Source organism: Mauremys reevesii, linkage group 6 (assembly GCF_016161935.1).
Source record: "Mauremys reevesii isolate NIE-2019 linkage group 6, ASM1616193v1, whole genome shotgun sequence".
In the NCBI taxonomy this organism is placed as follows: domain Eukaryota; kingdom Metazoa; phylum Chordata; order Testudines; family Geoemydidae; genus Mauremys; species Mauremys reevesii.
In genome coordinates, this window is record NC_052628.1 from 102,967,683 (window position 1) to 102,975,626 (window position 7,944).

Here is a 7,944-nt window from a genome sequence, read left to right on the forward strand (position 1 = left end):
GACTCAGCCTCAGATCAATACGTGACCTGTCACCTAGGTCAGAGATACATGTTGTCGATTCCTGAACCTTACCAGTTTAGATATTCCACAAACTATGTTGCCTGGATCATCTTGGTGGAGTCTATGAAGCACGCACTTTTCAGATGTGGAGGTTAGTGAGTGGTTTTCTCCCTGAATAACTTCTTTTATGAACCTCTGCACTGGAGATAATTCAGTTGCTGGCTGGTACCCAGCATTTTTCATGGTATCTGTCAGTCCTTGTCTTTGATATACACATCCCTATTCTGGGATGTTTTTCAAAGAAAGAATTGCAGTAGCTTGGAAAACAGACTAGATAGTGTATAGTACATTGATCTAGTCTTGGAAGTAAAGTCAAAGTTTTCCCATCTACCATTTCTGGAAATCATCTTTGATGGGGTCAGCTCACCGCTGGCACCTCCTCATGGCCAGGCATGATGAGGCAGCTTTCTCTCTACTGAGTCTGCTGCTGCTGGCTGCTCTGCCTCTGCAGCAGCCTGCATCTTCCGGTGACTTGGCCCTCCATCCCGGTCACTTCCATATGCCTCCACTTCCAGGGTAATCAAGAAACAAAAAATCAAGTGAAATTAGCACCAACTAACTGAGTTAGCAAGAGAGGGGAATACCTCCTTCTCAGGGCATATCAGGATCAGGGTCTCCATTCCCTTCCCTTCTGGCAGGTGTCGGGGAAGATCCTGCATTCTCTTAGCCCTTTCCTCAGGAGCTGGGGGGTTGAAGGTCTGGTCTTTTCCCTGGTCAGCCCACAAGTGAGCTCTTTTGCATCTATTTTAACTCCTCCTCCAGCTTGTGCATGTCTTGCAGGTATGGCGGGGCAAGGCAAGGCTAGGCTAGCTGAGCCCAGAGCAGCACCTTAACCCCATCTTGTCCAGTATGGAGTGTGTATGCTCTATTACCTATTATAGAAGAGGAAAGTAAAAGCAGCATAGCTAGAGGAAAGTGTTAGGAATAAGGAGAGCTGTTTTCCATTCTCTATTCCTCCACTGACTTGCTTTATGACCATGCACAAATCAATGACACTTGTTGTTCTTTTGTTTTCTGATCTGTAAAATGGGAGAAATACTATTTACTCATCTTTGTAATGTGCTTTGAGATACTTGACAGAAAAGCAGTCTTGTTCTTTATTATACAATGTATGACAAATCAGAGCAATTGTTCCTGCAATGACAAAATGTACCTGTAGGGAATCCCAGCAGAAGTGGCATGTTGCAAAGAGGGCATTGCTAGATGAAGACATTCAGAGGGCTCTTTGATGTAGACAAAGTCATAACAAAATCTAAATGCCAGAAGTTGATGCTAGAAACATTCAAGCTGGGAATAAAGTGCACATTTTTAATGTGAGGGCAATTAAGCATTAGAATAGCTTGCCAAGAAATGTAGTAGATGCTTGATCACTTGAAGAGTTTAAATTAAGACAGGAAGTCTTTCTCAGAGATATGCTCTAGTTCATCTACAAGTTATTGGGCTCACTTCAGGAATTGGTTGGTGAAGTTTTATGGCCAGGAGATCAGAGTAGATAATTATAGTGGTCCCTTCTGTCTTTAAAATCTATTAATGTCATTGGGGATTTTAACTCTCACCCCAAACCTTTCGGTACATTTGAGGTTTTACTCTCGCATAAATCAGAATCGGAGGAAGTTCTGTTCCTGAATTAGAAATCACTATGATTATAATTTCTTATTTCTTTTAGGAGGTGTCCCCTGTAGGTCCCTTTTTCTTTAAGCCCACCTAGCCTTTTTCTCCTCTTGGAGGAATAGTAGGAATGAATGTGTCTGGTCACATGTAACTTTTATTTCACCCCTTTTATTAAGAGATCTCCTTCTCTGGCCTGTTTTACTACTAGTGAAATGAACTTTTTAATTGTAATATGATAAATCTATCCAGGCAGTAATTACTCTTTATCCATTATTTACATCTATGAGGGGGTGGATGACAGTGCCAACTCTCTATTTTCCTTGAAGTCATTTCAGCATAACTCTAGGGGACATTCAAGAAGGCAAGTTAATAGTTTAGGATGTCCTTCATAGTTGAAGAATGCTATGTTCACCTTGGCCTAGTGCCAAAAACTAAATCCGAGAAGACAAAGTCTGAATTTAGCACCTTCATTACATTTAGCAGTGACTATAACATCAAGGCACGCCACTTCCATGCCAAACCATAGCTGTGGCTTTATTTAAAAAAACAAAACAAAAAAAAATCCACAGTCCTTTATTAGCTCATTAGCTCTATTACCAAGACCCAAAGGATAATGGAAAAACAAATGCCTTCAAGTCTGCTTATTTCACAGCTGGTACACTGTTTTAATGCCATAATGGGAGATACATTGTTTATACTTTTTCCTCAAGACTTTATCTGTCACCATACGGAAGTGGCGGATTAAAAGAACCAGAGGTCTTGTCTACATAGAAAATTAGAGCACAGCAATCCAGGGTGTGAATCTACAGTTCACTAGCTTGCTGCGCACTGACTTGACACATAGATCCTGCTACCATAAATTAAAAGTTCCACAGTATGTTTTGATACACTTCAAAGAAAAGTGCATAGAAGCATACTACGGAACTTTTGGTGCACAGTTGCAGGGTCCACAAATCAAGTTAATGCATGGTAAGTTAGTGCACTGTATATTCATACCATTGCTTGCTGTGCACTAGCTGACCATGTAGACAAGCCCTAAGAACATCAGTCAGCCTTTAAATGTCCTCCATTAAGATCCTTATCAATTCCTATTTAAGTCAGTAGCAAAACTCCCATTGACTTCACAAGTGTTCATAAGAAGTGTGTGCAGTTCTGGTTTAAGAAAGATGAATTCAAACTGGACCAAGTGCAGAGAAAAGCTACTAGGATGATCTGAGGAATGGAAAACCTACCTTATTGAGAGGAGATTCAAAGAGCTTGGCTTGTTTAGCCTAACCAAAAGAAGGCTGAGGGAGATATGTTTGCTCTCTACTAGAGAGATAAGAAGTTAAGTGCCAATGTGAACACAGGAACAAATGGATATAAACTGGACATCAACAAGTTTAGGCTTGAAATTAGACAAAGGTTTCTAACCCATCAGAGGAGTGAATTCTGGAACAGCCTTCCAAGGGGAGGCAGTGGGGGCAAAAAAACTAACTGGCTTCAAGATTGAGCTGGATAAGTTTATGGAGGGGATGGTATGATGAGACTGCTTACAATGGCATGTAGCTGATCTGCAACTGCTAGCAGCAAATATCTCCAGTGGCTGCTGATGGGACACTAGATGGGGAGGGCTCTGAGTTACTACAGAGGATTCTTTCCCAGGTGTCTGGCTGGTGGGTCTTGCTCACATGCTCAGGGTCTAACAGATCACCATATTTGGGGTTAAGAAGGAATTTTCCCCCACATCAGAATGGCAGAGACCATGGGAGGTTTTGCCTTTTTCTGCAGTGTGGGACATGGATCACTTGCAGGTTTAAACTAGTATAAATGGTGGATTCTCTGTAACTTGAAGTCTTTAAATGGATCTATTGCAGGAGAGGGTGGATGAGGTTCTGTGGCCTGCAACGTGCAGAAGGTCAGACTAGATGATCATGATGGACCCTTCTGACCTTAAAGTCAATGAGTCTAAGTCTCAAATTTAGTCAACAGCAAATTTTTCCCTGCCGAAAATGATGGAAAATATTGCAAATGTCCTAGCCTAAATCGAGTATTTTCACTAAAAAGATATATTCTCTTTTGAAAAATACATTTGTTTGAATGGAAAACTGGTGGAATTCTAAATCAAGCCACAACATTTTGTTTTTTGACAAAAACTATTAAAATGGGACTTTTCCTCTCTGTTTGGTGGCAGTATGCCTTCCCTTACCTCCCAAGCTCTAGTGTTCATGAGAAGTAATTTGAGGGTTCCCTCTTCGGCAAAGTTTTTATAGAAAAATGCTGGAAACATTTATAAAATTGCCTAAAACTAAATCAGTTTCTGCACACCATGTGCATATTTGCCCTTGTAAAACAGGTTTGCCATAACAAGGAATCATAGAAATGAGAGACAGGCAGGACCTATTAGGGGATCCTATCATTTCCCTACCAGCGCAGAATTGTTCTGTACTATGCAGTATAATTTCAAGTGCCTCGTCCAGTCTAATTATAAAGTACTGACTTAACTTCCTTTCAGAAACAATTCCCTAGACTAGAGATCTCACATTTGGGAAAAACTTTCCTGATATTTAGTCTAACATTTCCTTTAGTCTATTTAATGTTCTCATCTGTGCCTGGTGTTTATACCTTGCAGTTACTTGAGGACAATACTATGCCTTCATGTATTCCTTGTTTAGACAATCATGTAATTATTTGAATCTTTCCTCATAATTCAGGCCTTCTTGACTTTTAATACTTTTGTAGACGTTCTCTGAATACATAGACAGACAAAATACAGAAGAACAGTCCCCCTCCAAAAGCAAGTTATATGGTAGGGCACTGAGTACCCAGGCCCCTATAGACTAAAGCTGTAAGAAAGAAAAACAGCCCAGATACCCCCAGTAGATAGTGTTTTACTGACGGCAATGTGAGTTTGTCTGAATAAAGGCTAAACCCAAACATTATGTTGAAGTCTAGAATATCTGTTGAGTGAGCGTGAAGTGATCAAAATAGCTACAAGGATAACAGAGAGCTTTTTTTCTTTGGTGTATCAGATTCAATCATCACGGATTTGTGGTCTGTTACTAACTAATTTTTAAGTTCTCAACCATTGTTGGCCTTTAAACAGTACACCACTTTTGTTGGTCATTTATTCCCAATGGCTAATCACTCTCACTTAAAAATGTCTAACTTGAATTTGTCTGGTTTGAACTATTGTTCCACCCCATTATCTTGATCCAAGTGATTAGACAGCCATGCAGTGGGGCACAACAACATATATGGTCATGCCCACTCAATACTAAAAGGAAAACATTTTGTGAAAAAATAATCTCTTTATCCCTTTCAATTCTCTTCACTGCTGCCTGGTTTCTCCTGGTTTCTTGTTGCCATGGATCTCTGCCCATCCAGTCTATAGGTTAAAATGGCAGAGCAGAATCTTGATGTTTGACTGCTGCACCATACTGTATCTCAGTTTAATCAAGAGAATGAAAGTGTTTTCTCCCAATGCTCTCAGACTGAATCTCTGTATTGAATTTAGCCCTTGAGAATGATCATTACAAAGTAAATACTTGTATTTTAATAGGGGAACCAGCATTAAACAGGAAAAACATTAATTTCCTCCTTTAGAGTTTTAAATGGCTTTATTGGTAATAAGAGCGCAGGCAAAATATGAAGCTTAATACTAGTCAACAATCATTGACATAGATTTATCTTATTACATATGCTGACCCTGAAATGCACTTCATTTATCCTCTGCTTCTTACAAGTAAATCCAGCTAAATAATACTCTTTTTATATTAGAGAAGGATAAAATCCATTTTCTTAATGATCCTGAAGCAATTTAATAAGGATCTCTCCCCTCCTTCTGTCCATTCTGCACACAGATGGATAAAAGAGCTTTGGAAAGCTGGGAACCTTCCAGTCTGTATTTAGTTTTCATTTTTCTTCTAAAATTCTCATTACATGTCTGTAGAGCTGTGGCTCTGGTTTGTCTCAAAAAGTGAGGGAAAAAAGGATCTCCCTATTGCAAACAGCAATGTGAATGAAAGAGTGGCAAAAAAAAATTTTCACCAGTAATGACAAATTTGTGGATAGTTCTGTGAAAACATCCTCTCAATGTGCAGTGAGAATCAAAAAAGCCAACAGAATGTTGGGAATAATTAAGAAAGGGATAGATAATAAGACAGAAAATATCATATTGCTTCTATATAAATCCATGGTACTCCCACGTCTTGAATACTGCATGCAGATGTGGTCATCCCATCTCAAAAGATATATTGGAATTGGAAAATGTTCAGAAAAGGGCAACAAAAATGATTAGGGGTATGGACCAGCTTCCGTATGCGCCAAGATGAACAAGACTGGTACTTTTCAGCTTGGAAAAGAGATGACTAAGGGGGGATATGATAGAGGTCTATAAAATCATGACTGGTGTGGATAATGGAAATAAGGAAGTGTTATTTATTCCTTCTCATAACACAAGAAATAGGGGTCACCAAATGAAATTAATAGGCAGCAGGTTTAAAACAAACAAAAGAAAGTATTTCTTCATACAACACACAGTCAACCTGTGGAACTCTTTGCCAGAGGATAACTGCCTACTTCATGTTCCTTTAACTACCTACTCTGGCTGGGACTGGCCACTGTGAGCAATAGGTTATATTAGATGGACCTTTGGTAGCATCAAGCCGGGCAATTGCTATATTTCATAGCAATTGAATTATATAGTCCAAGGGTTTAAAAAAAATGGATGCCTAAAGTTAGGCTCCTGTATCCATATTTAAGTGTGTAAATATGTGTCTACACTCTCTTCACTCTCTGGCAACGATGTCCACATATTTTTCCTGAGTTGAGAAAGTTAATTTAGAACCCTGCAGCAAATCGTATTGGAGTATGTACTCCATAGAAAGCAAAGACAGACAAAATAAAGAACAGCCCCCCTCCAAAAGCAAGCTAGTTAGTAGGCCACTGCGTACCCAGGCCCCTATAGATTAAAGCTGTAAGAAAGAAAAACAGCCCAGATACCCCAGTAGATAGTGTACCCCAGTAGATAGTGCCGGCAATGTGAGTTTGTCTGAATAAAGGCTAAACCCAAACGTTATGTTGAAGTCTAGAATATCTGTTGAGTGAGCGTGAAGTGATCGAAATAGCTACAAGCGTAATGGAGAGCTTTTTTTTCTTTGGAGTATCAGATTCAATTATCATGGATTTGTGGTCTGTTACTATCTAATTTTTAAGTTCTCAACCATTTTTGGCCTTTAAACAAAACAAAATTGTGTGTGTGTGTGTGTGTGTGTTTTGTTTTATGACTTACACCTGTGAGACAGTATGGGCTTTCAGCTACTAGTTTTACATATAAGGGGGAAAATTTTCAGCAGGTTTAAACTTGTATAGCACCATTGACGTCACCAACTGAGGATTTAACACTTACACTTCATCTAAAAAAAGAAACCTCCAACATCACAGCATCTCTTAACTGTGGTACCAGTTTAGTGTTGTCTCAAAGTGAAAAGAACCACATTCTGACTCATCAACACCATTTCCTCAAACATCTAAGTTTTCTTTGGAGGTCTTTCATCCTAATACTTACCCACCCCAAACATGCTTACTGTGGGATTCTACAAAAACCCATGGTGGACTGGCCTATTTATATTATGGAAAAATATGTAAATTCCAGTGTATTTTCTGAAGATTTTTACTCTCTAAATCGGGTCACTTGCACTAGTGTTACGGGTGTATTTTTGACCAGCTTGGCACACCCATTAAATGACAAATAGAAGAACACAGAACAAGGTCTGTAGAAGGTTAGGATTCCTGCAGGGGTTTCTCCAGCCATATCCCCCACCACATAAAAAGTCTACTGTCTGAGCATGTATCAGAAGAATTAATTTAGTCCTCTATATTCCCCAAAGCATTATGGATTGTCCTGCTGGAAACAAACCAGTGGCATCTATAGCATGGGAATCTCCTGCAAATGGATATTTGTGGGCAATGTCAGATGCCCACTAGTTCCAGCATGATTTTTGTGGATTACAATGTACTGGCAGCATTCAACTTTATGACAGGAATTACCCGTTGCCATTTTATTATGCAGTCATGGGCTGATAAAGAGGAAAGTTTCTCATCCTGGTAACTTATTGATATATCTCTGCTGTAAATTAAAACACCAGTATTGAACACCCTTGTGCATATGTTTAGCTTTACTCATGTAAGAAGTTCTTCTGTATTCAGTAAAGGATCAAGGCCTCCTAATGTCCCTCTGCAGCAGGTATGGACTCGGGTCTCACAAATCCCTAGAGAAACCACATTTTTGAG